This window comes from Pomacea canaliculata, linkage group LG9 (genome assembly GCF_003073045.1).
Source record: "Pomacea canaliculata isolate SZHN2017 linkage group LG9, ASM307304v1, whole genome shotgun sequence".
Classification (NCBI taxonomy): Eukaryota; Metazoa; Mollusca; class Gastropoda; order Architaenioglossa; family Ampullariidae; genus Pomacea; species Pomacea canaliculata.
In genome coordinates, this window is record NC_037598.1 from 17,317,231 (window position 1) to 17,338,551 (window position 21,321).

Below are 21,321 nucleotides of genomic sequence, written 5' to 3' on the forward strand. Positions count from 1 at the left end.
TCGCTGACTTCCATATTCACGATGTACTATTAGCATCTGGCTGACTGAATACAGCTCATTTATCTTACACCCGGACACGAAATGTCGACCGCAAGCCACTGACTTTGCGGTCAGCTAGTTCTCTCTTTGTATCGCTTGCAACCACAAGTTTCGTCTTCCGATTTTTTCGGTAATCGGGAAAGGAATTTTCTCCTGTCCTTTAAAAAAAAATAGTTTGTAACACAACAGTGACATTTTCAACAGGGGAACCACGGCCTTAGAACATCTAATAAGAACAAGGGTCGCATATTTCAGGGCTGCCAGGATGGTGCACCTTGCCAGAAGTACTAGCTGTTTATCATCTGAAATGTGGCAAGAATGCGCACCTTGCCAGAAGTACTAGGTGCTTTACCATTTGAACAAAGGCCAGATAGTGTCAACTCCCACGGCTATATGCTACCTAAACACCCTCGTTCTACGTTTCTCCTACCTGTACGATGTCCACTGTTTAAAGGTGCTGCTTACAGTATGTTCTTACAGCACAATAGTTTATAAATTCCAAAATATTCTGCTTCATAGCATGAGCCTCAGCAATATAATTTCGCAGAGATGATAGTGCGGGTCTCAGCATCCTAATTTTGCCAGGATAACAAACATGGTCCCAGCACTATCTTTTCGCCGGGATAATCAGGTACAGGTCTCAAAATCATAATTTTGCCAGGAAAATAAAGCACGGACACGGCATTATAATTTCGCCACACAATGTCTTTCATGATAGTGGGAAATCCCGATAAATGCTCTCAGCAACACTGAATTACATCGGAGTATGCGTTCCCGCCATAAACTTGATGTTCAGTGATTTATTGTTCCATTGTTCTTCATATCTTACTGAGTAAAAAGTAAACGTCTGTAACATTACAGATGTGAAGTGCAGTCCTACACATCTGGCCGATTCCTATTAGACGGTTTGTACCACATTCACAATTTGCTGTTACTAATTTTAGTCCACATCCTGAATCCAATCCCCAGCCGCCACACCGTGTATACTCCCCAAGCCTGCGATCTGATACCCCTCGGGATAACGACCTGCCAACAAAGCACGCGCTGTTGCCCTCTGCGCGTGAGAACTAGTAGGCAGGAAGGCGAACGCTACTCACTGCAAGGCGTTAGGTACACCACAAGCTAGGTAGGGTGTGGGCAGGCCAGGCTGGCTGACCCATGTGCAGCAACCATACACAGGCGTGTGGGCAGGCGGAGGGCAGGCGGTGGGGCTCGTGCACTACAGCGGCTGCCTGCCTTTAATCCGCTTACAAGACGTGACGCCGGGTACCGGAGCCGCCAAACTGCTTTCACAAGCTCAGCACGCACAACACTTCTAAAGCTGATCCTGCCACTGTCAAGCCACCACTGCTGTTAGTGCTAAATTATTACCATAGAACGTCTACGACAGACCACTCTCAATTTGGGGGTCAGATCTCTCAAAATGTTCACCATACGTGGAGAGTTATGTCTGATAGGTTGTTCCAGATTAGAGAGAACTTCTCAAAAAATGTTGCAGGCAACCTCCAAAGGTATTGATATTAAGTGTTTTAAACTAACCTACCTAACATTTAATGGCAATCTCGGGTGTAGTCTCAAATGTTTTGGGGCTGAGGTTACTTTGCTAGACCACCAGCACAATTGTAAGCACAATTTTAATCAATGTTCAGTACACCATGCTCTGCGTTCAAAGTTTTATTTTTCAAAGAACAGACTAAAGGCACACTTTCTCTCATCACAGTGCCAAGGTCACTGACATCCCCCTCCCAGATTAGCTTATTTTCAACAAGAGGTTTAAAAGAAACAAAATTCTGCCACATGCAGTGCATTTGTGCTTGCCACTATTCCTTATAATGGAAATACTCTTTTATTTGTCTGTCATAAGGTTATTTAATGAAACTAAAAGTGATTATTACAAAATATAAATAATCTGAACAAAGCCCATCTGCTATTTAGAAATAAAGTGTTAGCATATTTCTTTTTTTCCCTTTCAGGGTACAAAAGCCTAATTTGCCATGTGATTTTAAATGAATATTTTCTTTCACACTCCTAATTCCAAGTTTTCCTACTAGTATTTATAGTCCTTAAGGCAACCAATTAACACAGAGCCAGACAAAGTAATTGATAGGGTCATCTCATCTGCAATAACTTAAAAATAAAAGGGTCCAGGTGACTGTGGGAAACAACAGGCTAACAGGCTATTTTCACTAAAATGTAAGTAACATAGTAAAATTATTCCTTACTTGTAAGAAGACAGAATTTCAGAATTTGAATGGTGAGGTGAGGATCACATGTGCCTAAAAAAGAAAGGTGTTGATGGCAGTCTGATGTTGGACTGGATGGTAACAATAGCATTAACAGAAATCTGAGTACCTAGGACAGAAACCTCAAAGACCCTTCCAGGGAGTCTTTTCTCAGTCGACTATCATCCTTTAGTACTACGGCATTGAGACAGTCTGATAAGTAACTGCATAACAAAATCTAGCGAACACGTTTCTAATGCCAACAGCTTCTAATTTAAATCCTAATCCTCTATCAAATGCCCTGGAAACATAAAAAAATACAGCCTGTTCGGTAATCTTGTCATACAAAAAAGACACACGATCATCATAAATGAAGATTTAAATAGAAACTACTAGTCACCTGACTGGACCACTGAATGTTCTCAGTACAGTGTAAATTTGAGAACAGATTCAACCCAGCAATGAAACTGGTCTAGAATTTACAGTCACCTTTCTTGTAAAGGGGTATTATGTAAGCAATCAGCGGCTTAGGAAGACTCCCTCTCGAAGAGGATGTTTAAAAAGATATTAGTGGTGGAGTAATGTCTGACGCAGCAATAAGCATTTTGTTGTGGATCAAATCTCAGCAAGGGACCGAAAAATTTCTTAGCTGCCCTATCAAGTCTTTATAGATAGGGATATATAATTTTATAAAATTCTACAGCACTGAGCTGGATGGTAAGACAGAGATGCATCATTACTGGCAAGCATAGCAGTTCTAAAAAACAAAAATATTTAAACCTGCAATCTTGCCAGAGTTATTTCTCTGCAGAGAACCATTAACTAATGTCCACTATTCCTTTCCCTTTTCTCCTGCATCGGATGTTCACTGACAGCACTGTAGAATGGGAGGGGGAATATGCCTAGGAGTGAAAAATATCTACTATCACAGTCTGCACTTTTCCTTAGATGACAGGAGCAATTGCACCTAATTTGGTGAGAATTGGACAGACAGTGGATCTGCAGTCACCAGAATATGGGTTTCTACATCTTGGCACAATCAAGAGCATGTTTTTAAAGCTGGAATTACTACAAGCCAAAAGTATCGGTAGCTGATCTATTTATTAATAGGAGTGCTTCATCATTTTTAGTTCCTGATACGAAGATAGCCTAATTTTAATTATCTGATTGTGGCTTCCATGGGGGATTTCCAACATTTTGTTTTGTGGTGAAAGTAAAGAGTGTTGGAAATCCCCCAAGGAAACCACAATCAAATTAATAAAATTAGGCCATCTTCGTACCAAGAATTAAAAATGAAGAAGCACTCCTATTAACATATTGTGCCACATGTAAAACATGCTCTTTACAATGTTAAATACAAGTTAAGAGCATTTTGTCCAGATAACAGCAATTTTGCAAGGGCTACTGACAAGCTATCCATGAGGCTACAAAAACTTTAGCGAAGCTTTTAGATGTGGCATTCTATTTCAAAATAACACACCAGACACATTCCATCAACATCTGAAGAGCAAACAGGAAAAAAAACTGTAAGTTGTGCTGTGAGGCAGAGATTCTGCTTGCCATACACTGGGCATGAAGGTACCTCTAACTTTTAGGGAGGGGTAGACATGCATGAAACGATGATGTGAACAGTTGGGATATCATTTTAGAATTTTGCAAAGCTTTCCTTCTTTCAACCCAATGGATTGGAATCCTGTCTTCGTAACAAATGCACCACGCTGTATTCAGTCTTTCTGCACAACCTGAGGGGGGGCCAGTGTGCCAGTTACCACATAAATGGTGTAACATCATATATCAAGTACGCTGACTAGCGCTTTAGCCCTACAACCACACTGAAAACACTTAAGAGAAACGGGGATAGGGTTCAAGCCCATGCAAAACGTCAGAACTGGCATGGTCAGGGGATGTAGCAAAACAAAGACAAGTGGACTCAAGAGTTGAACCACGCGCATTTCTGTTTGACGGATAGGGAGAGATAACTGACTGAAGGCCGAGGCGGACGTGACTGAGCAGTTAGGCAGTGGACCCTGACGCACCGCCCGCTGCCACTCACTCATGTTGTGACAATGAGTCACGTGCACGGCAAGGACGTATGCGCGTGTTGGACAAACCGACTCTCCCTCTTGAACTGCCCTCTTGTGTCGCCTGCTCCTCCACCCACTCCACCACCCAGACATCCCTTGTTCTCGCCCACTCAAAAATTGTAAGAGAGCAACAACGCTAAAATAACTTTGGAGATTTGGGTGTTATAGAGCAATGTTAGGACTTAGAATATCAACTGGCCCTCACGCTAAGCAATAAAGTGTCCTTTACACACCATGACCGAATTTCCTTGAATAAAGTGGTCAGCGAAGTTAACAAACTTACACTTACATCATCGCCACCGCCACACTACATTATGCTAATAGTGGGGGGAGAGATTTGTTTTTCATCTACATTTAAAGGCATTAAAGAAACAGCCACTGACATGGCTGGTGCCATGCACCCATGAATATACCAGCAATCTTTCTACTTTGAACACCACGGTGACGGTGACGACACTGGCTTCTTGGAAAAAGATGCTGCCTGGTGTATCTCTGTAGTCACCTCACGCACCACCGCCAACCGCCGACAGGGCAGCAGAGACAGCAGGTAGGGCAGAACAATGAAAAGCACCAACGATCTTTGGAGAGTGAGAGTCGGTGAGATTGTGTTTGGGGTGAGACGGGTAGAGATGCAATCACAAAACTAGATGCACATTTTGAAAGCGACACATTAATATATGCCTTGCAAGTTTTAGTGGGTATGAGTGGAGAAGGGATAGGTTAACTGGCTCACCACCAGCAGGCCAGTTTCTCAAGAGAGAGGGTGGGGGAGAGAGTGCTGGTTCAACACCAGTCTGCCAGTGGTCTCAAGGCCCAATGCTTGCAGTTTCCTCATGCAGGGCAAAACTAGCTCAAAATCAGCATGCCAATATATCACGGTATGAAGCTGGCTCAAACATTGCTAGTCAGTATCTCATGAAGTTGGCTCAACACCACCATGCCAATATCTCAGAAGGGGTAAAGCTGGCCTCAACATTAGCTTGCCTGTAACTCATGAGGGTGAAACTGGCTCAATACCAAAAAAGTCTCCTTAGGAAACTGCTTCACTCTGCCCTACCGGCTACCAACAAAAATACAAACAACCATTTATGCATATTAGCCTCATAGTGTTTTACAAAGCTCCCAATCCGCTCTTTCCATTCATATGTCAAGCTATTGTACTCCACTGCTTGAAGTAGTAATTTCACCTGTCTATTTGACAATGGCTCAGGAACACAGCCCACTACTTCTGGCATCTCCATCAAAACAACCCACATATCAGATTCATGAATACAGCCCACTACATTGAACATCTATCAGTTTTTTTCCTTTCAACATCTTTGCTTTATCTTTACGACACTTGTAAATACAGCTGCCCAAAATTATGATTTTTTAATCGGTATTAGCACATATCTAATTACTGCTGACTTCCTGCAGATGCAATGTTTTTGCTTCCTCAGTCTCACCAAGGCTACCGTCTCGTTGGGCAAAGTAAAGATTTCATTTAAAAGTTCCAGTAATGGACAAAACTGATAATCAGCACATTCATGATTCTTGCCATGCTGCCCCAGTTTTGCAACACCTATCACAAATAATCTGTACAATATATTATTTTCCTCTACAACATTAAAGATTATGCTGCACAGGGTTTAGCAGTTATCAAACTAGAGCTTTCCTTCTAAAACTCATCAGAGATTTTATTGTCAACATTGGATCTCCCATTTCACTGTAGTTAAGTGTCTAAATCACCCAATAATATACATGTCGTCAGTGTTGGGAATACAGATGAAATTCACACATGACAAATACACTGCTGCAGGTTCAGCTCTGTGCTTTGGATGTCCCCCAGCTCCAATCTCTCTCTCACTTATAGGGAGTCCTATAAAATTACCTCAATACCCATGACATGGGAAAAAATCCATGTCCAAATTTATCCAATATTAATTTTTTATTAGGAACAACTGGTTTATAATGGATATCATAAAAATTATAATAAAAGTGCTTTGAAGCAAAATTCAAAAACCAAATAAAGTTTACAAACTTTGAGTATCCAAAAAGAATACTACAAAAATTGAAAAGTGATGTGGATTTTCACAGTAAACAAAACATATATGCACACTATCATACACATGCATGTATATACTTAGAAACTGAAAAAACAAAAGGAGTAACAAAACTTTGTACAGTCTAGGTATTACATACTACTTACAGCTAATGTGACAGAAAGTATGTGAATTAGATTGTCTGCATTTAGCAACACCACTTTCTTACACTTTATTTCTTACACTTGCGTTTTACACTGACTTTTTCTGAGCTACATTTGTCAGATGCAGATGAACTTGCTCAGCCATGCTATAGTGTAAAGTGCAGACCAGAACTTATACTTCCCACTCCATTTTAATTAAATTACATTTTAAATTAAGTTCAGATCTATAGAATATACTGCTGTTGAAAACATGCTAGATTTTTTTGTGATTGTTGGATCCATCTGCAGACTAAATTTATACATGTGAGTTTGCTTATACCATTACTAGCTGGCTGTAGTTCAAGATCATGAAGCATATGTTAATGAAATGTTGCCATAAAAGCATCTTTTTAAACTGTTATTTTGTCATGTTTAACTTCACAAAAAGCAAACACTTGTATATCATAAAAAAGAACAAAATTAATCAGATGTTCAGAGTATTTTGTAACTAAATCCTTTCATTTCAAATATATGTCCTAAAAGTTAATCTTTAAAGTATTTGTCAATCACCTATAGCTTATGTTCATAAAAATATTTGACATTTAATTTCAATAGCCAGTAACAGTTCACGATTACATTTTCTGTAGTCACCAAAGTTCAAGAACATGCACAAATTTTTATTGTTTTTTAGTTATTAGCTGTCCATGGTTTCTGGTGATTTTGCTATTAGTCTGCTGTATAAAAGGCAAGATTCTGAGCTGGAAACTCCATTGAAATTAACAGTATGAGTTTTATGTATCATGCAAATTTTTTATCTTAAAATATTTACTTTATATCTTTAACATACTTGTGGTCAGTATTAAGTGTATAAAAAGTTCATACACTGTAAAGTTTGAAGTGTAAGTAGTTTAATGTCTAATATTATGACCCCTATTCTGCCACATTTACTTTAGATAAGTTAGTAATTCTGTGATAAATCAGGGTCGCATCAGAAATGAATTGGCAGAGATAATTTTATAATCACCATGACCTGGAACCAGTGGCCTTCTGTTGTGAATTTGAGCTTACAAAGGTAAAGACCACAACAGCCAGATGTGAAGTTGGTAGTAGTTAATTTATTTAATATCGTGTTTACAAATTTAAAATTCTGATTAGTGATTAGTTTTGAAAATTCCAATTTAGACACTTAATTAACCCTATATTATTCCCAGTAAATTAACACTCACCACCTCTTTTGAGTTTTCATTCATTCATCCCTGGGTTACCGCATGGTAAATGGTCATGATGGTCATCAAAGAAAACAACTGAATAGATGCAGTAACTCAAAAGGCTTGCTACTTAGGTCTATCTTGGGTGGTGGTCACCAAGACTTGTATGGAATGACCAGTTCCACCTTATGTTTGCAAGTCAGTTCTTCCTGTGTTCCTGTCTGAATGTCTGTTGGTAAGGTCTTGCAGTTGTACAGTCAGTTGGTAAGATCTTTCAGTTGTACAGGTTGCTGTGATAATTAGTTCATCAGTTTAGTATACCAGTAATATCTATAAGAAGCTAGCAACTGCTGTCTTTGATGCTGAAGTCTTGTGCTAACCTGTCTTGGTGAGGGTCTTCAAGTTGGTAAGCCTTTGTGCTGCCACCTCCCACTTTTCCCTTATCTGTGGTCCAGTACTGGTCTTCAGTCCAGCTTTCCTAAGCTCCAGTCATCCATTTTGTGATGTTGCAATTCTCAGCTTTGTACTTGGAAGCTGGTTCTGGGTTACTCTTTCCCTTTAATCTTCAAGGCCCCATTTTTTTGTCACAGAATTCTAGAATAACAAAAGGGCTGTTCCTTGTTAGTCTGCCTCTCTAGAAATTCTTTGGCTGTTGAATGTAGTACCTTTTATGTTTTCAGCAAAGGTGTCAACATCACAGTTTATCATGTTCAGGATGGCAAATTTGCCTACAACTTGGGCCTTGCTTGAAGACCAAATCATCTAGAGAATGCTAAGTTGTCCTGAATTTAAGGTTTACTTGATGATTTACATTTGTGGTTGGTGTATTGCTATTGTTGGTTGTTGCTGTATTAATAATTACTTCTTTCCTTTTTTTAAGAAACTGATACAGAAATTATGGGACACTTATATACACTGATACAGATTTCTGTGAAAACAGCAGGTTATCTAATATGTATTGCTCATCGCAATACACATTTCTCAATCCTTTGATCTGGTTTTCTAGTTCTTTCTAACCAAGAGCCTTATTTACTCCTCTTTTACAAAACTTTGGAACCTGATAAGCTAATGAGGAAAACGAGGGCAGAAAACTGGCTTGTGCTTTACATCAGTAGTGTACTAAATGCATCTCGTTGTCATGAACTAGCAAATCGAGTACCACTCTATTTAAGTTATTTTTTTTAACCACACATTTTGTTGTTTAAAACGCCTGATGGATGTCCTGACTTAATGACAGTGGGAATGAAACACTAAACGTGCAAGTTTCAGGCCTAATGACTATCGATGGCAACGTTTCTTCGATGTTTCTGTTTGTTCCGATATGGACTTCACTGTGAATGCATAACTGTCCTTGGCTGTACGAAATGTGACACCATCAAGTTTTCTTACTAACACGGGTCCCGCCCGACTGCTGTGATCTAGCCAACATGTCTAAGGCCCTACCTACCTCTCTGAAGTCTTTTTTACCCCAAGTTGGGTATCCAATACATTGAAATATGGCCTCAACAATGGCGATCCTGCCTTCACAAGTTGATAGATAAACGAATAACAAACAAGCAGACGAAATTTGCATCTCAAAAGACCGGAAACGCCCTGCCTGTTCGTTGTGCTCTGCCAACACTGGGGAAGAGGGGGAACTGCTCGCAGTAAAGCCCGGCGAGACTAGGAAGCAGCTAGGCAGTACGTGTTCCACCACTTTCCTTCTAATCAAAACATATTCCTTCAAACCATACTACCTACAGTATACAGTATCACGAAAGCTCTGTATTTCAAAAGATATATGATCAAGAAACAGCGTACTTACCAACAACAGGAAAAACTTTTACCACAACTTGTAAACACAATAATTTTCCTTGAGATACACTCCACGGACTCTAGCATGCAACTGAATCTCTGCGCACCCTTTGGCGTCAGCTACTCCAACACGCATGCGCAAAGCTCGGCGGAAGAAGCGTGCGGCGGGTTTGTTGATCTGAGGCTCTTTGTTAGGCCAGAGTTTGTTCACATAGGTAGGTCCTAATCTCATAATGAAACATTTTTATTTTTAGTGCGTTATAAGATATTTAATATTACGTAGACCAGGTTAGCTGTGGTAAGACAAATGCCCTCATTACTGATTACATTAATAATTATGTTGGTGACGAAGAATGAGGTCGACACTTTCATTCAGTGAACAGCAAACGTTGTTAAACCTCGTATAAAGTTCAAAAATTTTTTTTATAAGAATCACTTAGTTAGACAAAAATAATAAAATCATTGTAAAGACAGCATTTTAAACATACCGCGTTCATGAGAGTAAACATCAAGAACCTTTTTAAATTTTTTTAATTTTATCTAGTAGAAACTAACACTAAAGAATTATAAAATGACAAAGGACCAACTTTATTATTCCTCGTGGGCAGTTTATAGCTTGGGAAGTATGCTTGTTTACGAGACAAAAACAAAACAGAACAAAGGCTAGTTACAGGATAAGGCAAGTGGTGTCTCATAGCAAAACACAGGTAAATAATTTATAAAAAAAACAACTCGATTGTACGTCTAAAATCAACCTCCTTCTGGTCATGTCAACTTCCATCAGCCTCCGATTGTATGTGCTCATGCAGGACCAACACATTGAGGCCGCGCGACTTCTGCGACTTCTGAACGATACTGTGTACACATGAATGTAGGTCATGACTGCATGAGTCTGTTTGATGAATCGAATATGAGAGTGTTGTAGTATTGCTGCTTTCTTGTGCTTCTATACAGACCTGCATCTGATTGCCCTCAGGGATAAATGGTCTTATCTTAAAAAACACGCTTAATCTAGTATTGCTGAACTTTGCCTTATTCAAGCTATTCCCAGTTATTCAGTTCTGGAAGTTGTAACTTCAATGAAAATGAGTTATAACTTTTGCAAATTTTTTTTAAAAATCTTGATCTTGAACTGGTCAACATTGTAAGCTATGAAGGCACCAGAATCATCAGTTATTTCCCTTGATCTAGGTAATGTCAGTAAGGTCTGGAGATTTTCTGGGAATAGTCCCCTTTTTCCAACAACTGTCCCCACTCAGAAACATGTCCCCGTTTAGCACTCCTTCCCCCATCCATGTCCCCCGATTGGACCAAAAAATTCTGGTCACTTTATATTTAGTATAAAAGAAGTTTATAAATTATGCTTTCAGTCTAGTAATTGTCAGTTTTAAGTAACAACACGCTTCAGACAATTCTTTTTAGGGTTTAAAATTCCCAAAGAAATAGAAATATATTCAAAATGTAAATATTAACTTACAGTTTTGTGTTAGGGTTTTCTACTACCCACCCCTAACAATATCAGGCAAGTTTTATTTCACTTTCAGTTGGCACTTTCTTGATGGTCATGATACTGGACTGAAACTTCTGAGTATTCTACAGATTACTCTTTGAAATTAAGTTTAATATTTCGCAAATAGAGTGGTTTGATTTACCAGAAAGGGCACATTTTAAAATTTTTTGCTGTTTTGTGATTTACTTTTGTGTGTCTTGGCTAGTTGCTTCCTCAGAATCTGGTTAAAATTTTGTGTTTTTTCTTATTATTTATTATTATAATATTTATTTATATTATCATTGATTTAACATTCTTTATTAGTTGTATGTTTCGGTCTGACAGCATTGGAATGTGAAAGTTTAGTGCCATGCAGGATTTAGAATTTAGGTTTAAATTTTCTTAGTAATGTTAAATGCACCTGAGAGTGTACCTGTGTGTTCAGATGAACACAAAGCCAGACCTGTAAATGCATCAGTGATAAAGAGAAATTTTTAAAAACTCTAGTTTCTCTTTCATCTGTGCAATTCATTGCCCTTCTGTAAAATGTAAGGTGTAAGAATTGTTACTTATTCACTTGTCCTGCTACTCTTCCTTAGGTCATAAGGTAGCCCTCAAGAGTTACTTCCCTTCCAGCACATCTCAAGGGGGTCTGCTCTTGTTCTCCTGTATCAAGTGATCAAGTAAAAACGAAAACAGTAAGTTGTTCAGTCAGTATGGACTCACCTTTCATTTACACTTTATACATTCATACACTCTGTTTCTTGCTGAATCTGATGTGTAGAAGGTACCTTGAAGAGTATATATATATTTAGCAAGCATTTCATTAACATCAATGGAGTTAAAACACAATACCTTAAAATATTGTACCTTTTCTTTTCAGTATGCAACTCTCAACACTCAATTTATATAAAAGCTTATTTACGGCACCCAGTAGTGTAATGGTTAAGACATTCGCTTATCACAACTACAGTGAGAGCCCTGGGTTCAGATCTTATCTTGGGATAATCTCCGTTGCAAAATCACCTCCAGGTGGAAGCTTTGTCCAACTAAAACCAATAATAATGGCATATATTAAATTGTTTCTACCCTTGTTAGACATGAAAAATCATAGCATCTGCTTATAATAAGTTTAAGTAATCACATCTCAGGTTTTTACTTCATCAAATTATGGAACCAGCATGTGGACATCATCTGGACATTTGAAAAATGCACAAATTAAGGAAAAGATCATTTACTGTATCAATTATCACAGAGATCAAACTAGCAGAACATTCTCACTGATATTTTTTTAAAAAAAAAAAAAAAAAGTAAATCATATCTTCATTTCCATCATAATATGAGAGTCATTGAATTTTGTTTTTGTGGCAAAATGTGTAACTTAACATTTGACTAAACTCGCTTTTCTGTACACCAAAGAAGAATCGCATTTGGTGAGCACACTACATAATTCATTTAATAATAATAATAATGATAAAGTTGATTTATATAGCGCTTTTTCCCAACCAGCAAAGGTAGGCTCAAAGCGCTGTACCAAAAAAAAAAGAAAGAAAAACACACAGCTGGTCTCAAAAGCAAGGAGTTGATTGCAAGCCCTGTTAGTGTAGCTAGTCATGTCAAAAACAGTATGAATGTCATCAGCATATGTGCAGTCTACAGCCTTGTTAAACATTTGGAGCCAACAGAATAGTCACAGATTACAGAGGTCAAAGGTGACACTTCTTTGAGGACAATGGCATGTCTTGGGTGTTGGCTCTAGATGCACAGAAGATGCTGTGGACACAAGGATTAAGAACCACATATATGGTCACAGAAACCTGCATACTACAGACTTTAGAGCCATCCCTAACATTAAAAGCGACATGATCTCTAGTTCTCAAATTTATGTTTAATTGCCCCATTTTTTTTATTATTTTCACTCAAAAGTATGAGAAAATTTTTGTTGGCTGATGAATCTTTGAATCAGTAGGTGGGCAATTGTGGTATAAAATGCTGAACTAAACTCTGACGTGTGATCTAGCATTGGAGGTATTCACAAAAATCTTCTACTACATTTCATTTTTTTTTTTTTTTTTTTCCATTTTACTTGTCCCCTTAATGGTATCTAGTATTGAGCAATAGATTCTGCAGATGGGAACAACTAAATTCTTGTTACCATAGCTGTCAGTATTATAAGCATAACCTCCAGAAATCATTGCTGGTATTTTGTAGATATTAACTAGCTCTGGCATCACACTCCTCATTTGGATAAGTGAGACCATTAGAGTGCATTATTTTGTTGCTATTGATTATAAACTGAATTAATTATGCTTATTTTAGTTCCATTAATATATATCAAACATTTTGTAAATGTGATTCTTGATGTGCGATTGAAATATGCTTCACTTTCATTGAAGTCTACTTTGATTTCATCCCATAACTTATAGTGTCTTATGTTTTTCTTGGTTTATCTGTTTCATCATAAATACAGAATTGGAGTAAATGCTATATTTTGACACCTTTCACGCCATAGGTTGAAGTTAATTTTGATATGGTTCTTATTCCACATTTTAATTTGCGATGGTGTTGATGACAAATGATCAAAGGGACGAAACTTTAAGCAGATACAGTCCATTGATTTTAATTACTTCCCCTGATTTATTATTATTAACACGGAGGAGGAGGAGATTTTTCACTTGGTGGACACATTCTGTCCCATTTAATCGACAGATAGGCATGTACGTGTGGGGAATACGGTGGTGAATAATCTTTCACCTTCGCTCTGTGTGTTACCAGGGCGGGAGCTATATAAGACGATAGGTAATCGTTTACTATTCAGATTCGGTTTAGCAGAATCGTTTACATGTAAGGGCCGCGAGAGAGTCAAGGTTAAGAGACACTGTTCATCAAAATGTGAATGGAAACAGATGGTTGATATTTTGTATGTGATACTCAGAAGCAGTTGATATATGAAAAAATATATGAAAGCGGGTCTGCGGACTGCGATTTTTGTGCCCACGGACGTATATCTCGGGACCTCTGGCGGTCTTTTAGACCAGTTCTTTCTCTAAGTCGTAGGCTGTCAACTCTCGATGAGCCATTTGACACCTAATATTCCAAACGTGCTTAACTGTAAATGCCAATAGGATGTTTATAATAATGTTACTCTATTACTTTTTTCTTTCGTTTTAGAAAATGGAGAGTTCTGTCCCTTCGCATAACAGGCTGAGGGAATCGGCTGCTATTGATTTTGCTTTACGTTTTAGTGATCGGTTTTAATTTGGATAAAAATGTTAGACCTATATGTTTACATGTGCTTCTGTTGCGTATTTTTTTCTGTTTTGGTTTGAAGTTGCACTGTATATATTTTTAAGTCCAAATTGTTGGGATCTAATGGCTGGGGTCCACTCCGCCGTGCTTCACTCGCTTCGGCAGCGACCTTGAGCTGCGGTGAATAAAGTGACGATCACCCTTTTGCAGTTTCATATGACATTTCTTCATATTTTCAAGATTTCTTAATATCTTTTCAGTATTCTGTTGATGTCACCAATCCTTATTCTCTGGTGCCTTTACCGTGAAATCTACAGTGATCGCCCGGAACGCAGCGAGTCCTCGCATTGTTCTACATCTTCTTGACTGTTTAGTGATCTTGTTCAGCGCAAAAAGTCCGCTTTTGAGATATTGAGTTAATATAGATTCTCAATTATTATCATAAGTGTTTTCGCCCTCCACGGCCATACTTTTTGTACTTCCGTGTTGACGAGAGCTCGCATCGTCTGATTTTCGTCGCTTGCTGCCTTGCCGTGGTATAGTCTTAGTTGCTGGCTCATCGTAAAACATCAGTTATCCCCTGCCACACACACATACCCTCACATTGTCATATTGTTAGTTTAACTTCACGCGAATTCGACTATTGGTATCGCTCTAGAACTCGGAAAAATTCGTCTGCAAGCATTCCAGAGATATCCATCAGTGGTGTCCCTTACATTGATCAGGGTACTCTTATGAGATCCCGGAACTTAATGAACTGGCTGCCCCACGTGAGCACACGGGGTGCCTCCAGCTGTTGGGCGCTGTAGTCATTCCAAACGGCTGAACATCTGAAACATGCTGCTCTGTAGAAATTGCTAGCTTCAGTACAAAAGGCATTGAATGCGAAACTACTATGGCAAGAGTAGCATCAGCAGGAGCAAAATGAAGGAAGCCTTGAAATGTGTTCTTGCTTTATATGTTGAGGTTGTGATTATTTGGGTTTAAAGTATTAAAGGTTAACGAAATGTAGCTGCAAACCAGTTTCTGGTCAGTCATCTCCACATCAATCTCAGAAGTTACATGATACAGTGGTGGGCGGTCGTTTGATGAAGTACGGGAGCGGCGGTGATCAGTATAAACAGAGTTCAGCTTGGGGAGGTGAATAGCTTTAAGTATTTAAAAATAAAAAAATCGCATTAGTGTCGCAACAGCAATGATACCAATCGCCTGTCTGGATAGGGTCTGATGAAGCAACAGGATATGAGATTTATCAGCAAGTACAAGTTCTACAGTCCCTCATAATTCGTGTTCTGCTGCACGGATGTGACACATAGACTCAGGAGAAACCAAATGCCTGAGGAGGCTGCGTGAAATTTTATACAAGCGCAAAACCAGAGACTGTAGGGAGTACGTTCGCCATGTCGCAAGACACCAGGAACTCATTTTCGCAACAGTGAAGCGGCGTTAACTTGTCTGATTTGTGACCCAGCACGACATGATCTAAAACCATACTTCATGATACTTTGGAGGGGAGATCACGGCGAAGTGGGCAGATGAAGAAATGGCAAATGTGAAGGATCGAACTGTAATTAAGTACTGCTGCTGGTCCCACTTGTCTGCATCGATCGTTCCTTGAAAAGTCAGATATTTAAAAGTCTTTCTCTCATACACGTGTTATTTTTATAGGGTGTCCTATGAAAGTACTCTGATGTCAGTGACCACAAATCTTATAGTTTGATATTTGATTCAGATATTACTCTGTGATGACGCCACCGGTAATGCATCTTAATGGCTCGGAAAAAAATCTGAAATAAAGATGCTTGTGAGCAAAGGAGTAATGAACACATTTGGTTAGGATCGAACAAACGGTGTGGATTTGCATATTACACAAAAACAGACACAGACACGTGCGCACGCAGACGAACATACGAGAGAGAGAGAGAAACCGAGAAAGCATGCAAAGAAACAGAACATCTGCCACAAAATATAGCAACCACTTAAGTACTAAGTTTTATCATTATGAATTTGTAGATCCTCCTCCTTTAGTTCTTCTGTAAGCTGGATTGTCTGGATTCTGCCTGTCTCCTAAGAATGGACGGATGAGATCGAAGTGTTCGTAACCGTCTCCATATCCTGCCACTTCGCGGTTTGTAATTTGTACTTTGTAAACACTTGTTTCAGCTATGTAATGCTCTAGTCCTACTTCGTCCTCTTTGCTCGGATGCTTTGACGAAACGATTGAATGACAAACGATTAGATTTAGTCTGTGGTCGTCCATTGGGGGTGATCTCCCTTTTTCTAACTGGTTGAAGATGACTCTCGTACATCTTATTCTCCACTAATGTTGGAGAAAGGCGCCGTATAAATGTTATGATCATCATCATCATTATTAAGGTCTTGAATTTTGCTCAGACACACTCCTATTCTTCGACAGCATCTGTTTTATATCACCTTCTCACCTAGATCATTGTTTTAGGGAACTGACTGTTGGGTGTGTGCATGGAAGAGGAAATGGTTTATATTGAATAATACTCGCATAGACAAGGTATCAAGGATAGGTATAATCAGAAAGGAAGAATATAACTTACCAAACTGAACCAGAAATAAAATCCAGTCTCCTGCACATAAAAGAATGGTAATTTCTATCGTGTTAATTCTGCGTTCACAAGAATTCTCAATGCACATCAATTATACAGACTAAAGTTACCAAAAATCTGAGCAACAAACAGTGAGATCAGTGATAAACTTGTCCTGAGTTTCCTTCTGAAATAAACAGCCAGAATTGGAGGAGGAAAAATATTTGTTTGTGAACATGTACTCGTGAAGTAAACACAGTCATTAAAGGTTCATGAACACATCTCTGCTGAGTAAATTAAAGGTAGTTGCTTCAGACACATGACAAATCTTAGACTCAACATCCTGACACAGGTTTTTTCAAGAGGTCAACATTGTTGCTTTGGAACCAATCTCACATCAGGAAAGAAATGTGGTATCTAGAGGGCTAGGATGTCAAGTTTTACTGTGGTGGCTGTCAGTCCGTCTGTGTAGTTAATGAAGCTTGAGTTTTCATGTGTATTGCTTGTCCCTGGCGAACCAAAAACCATACTTACAATTTTACAATAGATTAAACAGAAGTTGTTACAAAAGATTCTTTTTTTTGACTCAAATTCCAATTAAAATTACAAACCAATTTCCAGTATGATAAAAATTTTGAATAATTTCCAACAATACAAGATAGTAAAAATTGTGACTGAACCTCGCTGGGAAGGTACAGCACCTCTCCTGGACATTTGTTTGTGTCTCAATAGCAAGTGAAGACCTTGCTGGTGTTACCTCATTATCCCTTCTAGAATCTTCTTTAATTTTTATTAAAAAGATGACATGCAAACTTTCTCAGTCGCTTGTTTAACTTGTGCGGATTGGCCTGTCCACAAATGTGCCGATGCAGCTACACAACTTTTGCTTCAAAAACAGGCATGCTATGACATCTGACCATGATACAAGGTATTTTGATAAACAAAAAGTCATTAGACAAGAGAAACTTGTCAGGTGCCCCTGTCTCTTTGAACTGAGTCTACGCTCAAAACTTTAAAATTTGGCCTGAAAACCTGTCTCATAATATCCTGCCTAATCGAGAATACTTTTCCTGTTGCTCCCCAGTTCTTCATCTTGAGTTATGTACTTAGCTTATCTTTTTACAATGGTGTCATCTGTTTGCTGACGTTTTATATCTGGCTGACTGTCAGTTTGTATGTAGTCTTTTGTGTGCGTTGAGCTCATACCCACACAGGGAAATGCGCTTTCCACTTTCATTACTACATTCATAGTATTCAAAATCATAATACATATATTTGCATCACTGCACACTGTTATAGCATTCTCGTTTAATCTAGACTATTGTGTTGGGTAATGTTGTTGAATCTAAGGCCATGTTGATGTTTACTTACTTTCCTTCACAGTATGAGAAAGAGAAACATAAAATAAAATTTTACGTGGACATTATCAGGATAGTTTTTCCATATTAATATTGGTTTCAAGAGCAAGTTGTATTATGTTATCATTAATGAAGGCAGTAACGTTGGGAAATCTACAAAAAAGTCTTGTCTGTGTGCCTGATCAAGCAGTGCTCGTCGCTTTTAAAAATAATAATCTGACATGTTATCTGCTGGGAAAATGAGTGTAATATCGACGCGCGCACAATTTCTTTGATACAAGCCTGTCGTATAAAAACATGTTCTAGGTAGAGGCTTGGGTTGATAAAACATTGTGGATCCTATTCGAAGTTTCGAGGTCGCCTGTAAATTCATTTTCCATTTCTAGAAAGTCATGAAGATTAAACTTTATTTAATACAGTTCTACGTCGTCATATGCGTCTGTTGGATTTGTTACATCGCAGAATTTGAATTTATAAGATCGAAATTTTAACCGCTATAAATAGCAATCTTCCAGCAAGCTGGAGGCACAGGTAGAGCAGTCCATAACTTAACTGGGGGATTGGCCGGCTGGATGGGCCGCAATTACTGACTGGAATCATCAAAGACTAAGGCTTGACCGGCAGCTGCTTAGTGGCTTCATAGTGCGACAAGAATTCGGCCCGTAAAGAACAGATGGAAAATGTCTTCTTTATCATGCCAGGTGCTTTGATGCGAGGGGAAGCAGATGGTCTTCTTTGATAACCTGAACGTGATCTCGGGTGACGAATGAGACCCGATTCCTCTGATTTCTAACTCATGCAAAGTGTTTCGACGTCGATTGAGATGTGGTTGAGCAAGCATAATCTCATGAGCTTGTTTGAGTGGTTACATTACATCGGTAAACACTCATATTTCAGTCACATTTTATGAACAGGTCGTAGAATAGCAGCTGTTGATTGACCAAACCAAGCAGAGGGCCTGATTTCTAGTCCTCAGCAACAAGAACTGATGGTTACTAGTCCAGATGTATTATTTTGTACCCCCTTCCCCTTTAACAGCTGTTTCAGGCTGTTATTGTCATTTACATAAGCACTGCCATTAAAGGAATGTAAAGAGGCCGTTAGCGGGGGCTGTAAACCCCACAACAAAGCCGGCGGCACCAGATCCAATTTGGATTGCCTGGCCTTGGAGAGCTGGCGAATGGGAACGGTGTTCTTTTATGTCTGTGGGAGCGGCGTGCTGGGGGGAGGGGGCAGGCGCAGTCTGCTCTACCCGTCAACCCGCGGCGATTAGTCACGCATGAGTGATCTTGCCGTCCCACCACCGGTGCCATGGAGCCCAGCAGCTGCCTGCCAAACAGATAAGCTGTGGGAAGAGGTCCACGCTCAAGTTTCTTGTGAAGTCACCCCCTATTCCCCCACCAACAAAAATTGTTTCAATGTACTTGATGAGAAAAACTAGCCCTACTGACAACGGCTAATTGTCATCAGTTGATCACTTTAATGGTTTCTCCTGACTGACCTAGGACTTGCAGTTGACGACTCTACAGTCACCCGAAACTAAGGTGCAAACGGTGTAGATAGAAGTATTTGCAACATTAGTCATCGAAATGCGTTGTGCATGTTTCCTCCGATGACCTACAGACTTGTATACAGACACCTATTCGTTTTCACGCGTCTACCAGAGAAGAGAAATCGCTAATGCCTTGATGTCATTGATATATTCTCGGATTAGAACGTGATGAAGATGTTTATTCGTATATGTTGGTTTTAATGTGTTGTTTTACTTTGCTTGGATACTATATGCTTGAATCTCCCCCATGGCATAATGGCAAAATCAGTAGTATTGAAAGGTCTCGAGTGTCTCTGTCTCTCACACACACAAGGAGGGAGACTACCCCCCTACCCCGTGATGTCATCGTTTTCATTTGGAGTCACTAGCGACAAAACGATGGTGATCCAGAGCAAAATATACTTACCAAATATTGTGTGCGACCTTCCTGTAAACAAAAAAGAGTACTTCTGCAAAATTCTATTTATTCTTGGATAAATGGTGCGGACTGGCAAGGCTGTTAAACGCCTTCACTCCTACATCGCCACACTGCTTTATTGACGAGGTCATGTCAACGTTTATCGTCAGAATATTTCCTTGCTGTTATGTATAAAGAGTCCGGAAGTGGCATCTGATCAGTATACACATTCATTCTCTCGCACGCTCTCACACATTCTAGACAACCGAACACATTCATGGGTTAACCTCTTAATTGCGAGTGCTGCCACAGCAAAGAATCACCTAAAAGGCTAAATTATGCACTAAGTGTACAGCTGAAGATGCTCCTTACATGCAGAAGGTTGGAGTGCAGAGGATGTTTTGGGTTGGGCATAATCCACCTAACCTTGGTTACCAGTCTCTGGTGTGTAGGCTGTTCTAATCACAGTGTTGTTTAGGATTTGGTAGTCGGAAAGTTGTGAAGGATTTTGTAATCAGCACTTGTAATAATCCACTGTTCTCAGTCATTCGCGCTCTTGCATACAATGTGGTATTGCTTACCGTCCTTTTCGTGTGCGTACGTATGGGGCGCCAAGAGAGGAATTTTCTCTTATTTTCTCCCTATAGCTATACAATGCATTGTATACTTATATAATGCATTCTATAGCTATAACATGCATTATTTATATTTATACAATTCTTAGAAGTATAGAATTCATTCTGTAGCTAGAGCTAGAGAGAACAACTCGGTAAAAACCAATTTCATTTATATTATGGTCAGAAGTTGCTATCCAATTCATTTGATACATACAGTTCCATTGTGTAGCTACACAATGCATTCTAGCTTTACATTTCCATTGTTTACTTATAGAATGAGTTCTAGAGTTGAAATGTACACGGAATGAGGCTGGCTCATTTGCATATGGGACAAGAAGGTCAAAGCTCAACCAATCAGTGCATCGAAACATGGTCTTGCGTTCTTCTGTATGCACGGGCTAGATAGTTACAGAGAGTCGGCCGTTATAACGCTGTGAATATATTTTGATCCGAACAATCACATGCATTTAAAAGCATATCACCTTCATTAAACTAAACCGACAGAAACTCTTTCATAAATGACAAGTAGTTGGTTCCCCTGATGACTGAGCACACATCAGCTTTCCTGTTGTGCTTGCTATTATGGCTGA

General features: G+C 39.1%; 2 protein-coding genes across 4 annotated transcripts in view; one reads left to right on the plus strand and one right to left on the minus strand.

Annotated features, from left to right (window-relative positions):
- LOC112572209 (plexin A3-like) overlaps nucleotides 1-9,646 on the minus strand; it is an 87,606-nt gene extending 77,960 nt beyond the window's left edge. Inside the window, exon 1 of the mRNA XM_025251781.1 lies at nucleotides 9,522-9,646. The gene's annotated coding sequence lies outside the window, so the exon portion shown is untranslated. The remainder of the gene's footprint in view (nucleotides 1-9,521) is intronic.
- An 11-nt stretch (nucleotides 9,647-9,657) lies between these two features.
- Nucleotides 9,658-21,321, plus strand: part of LOC112572526 (plexin-A2-like) — a 57,195-nt gene continuing 45,531 nt past the window's right edge. Inside the window, exons 1-3 of one of the 3 annotated variants that reach the window (XM_025252247.1) lie at nucleotides 9,684-9,726; nucleotides 10,321-10,382; nucleotides 11,600-11,698. The gene's annotated coding sequence lies outside the window, so the exon portion shown is untranslated. Of the gene's footprint in view, nucleotides 9,727-10,295; nucleotides 10,383-11,599; nucleotides 11,699-21,321 lie in introns of those variants that run through there. The other 2 variants (XM_025252245.1, XM_025252246.1) reach the window with 2 other exon arrangements.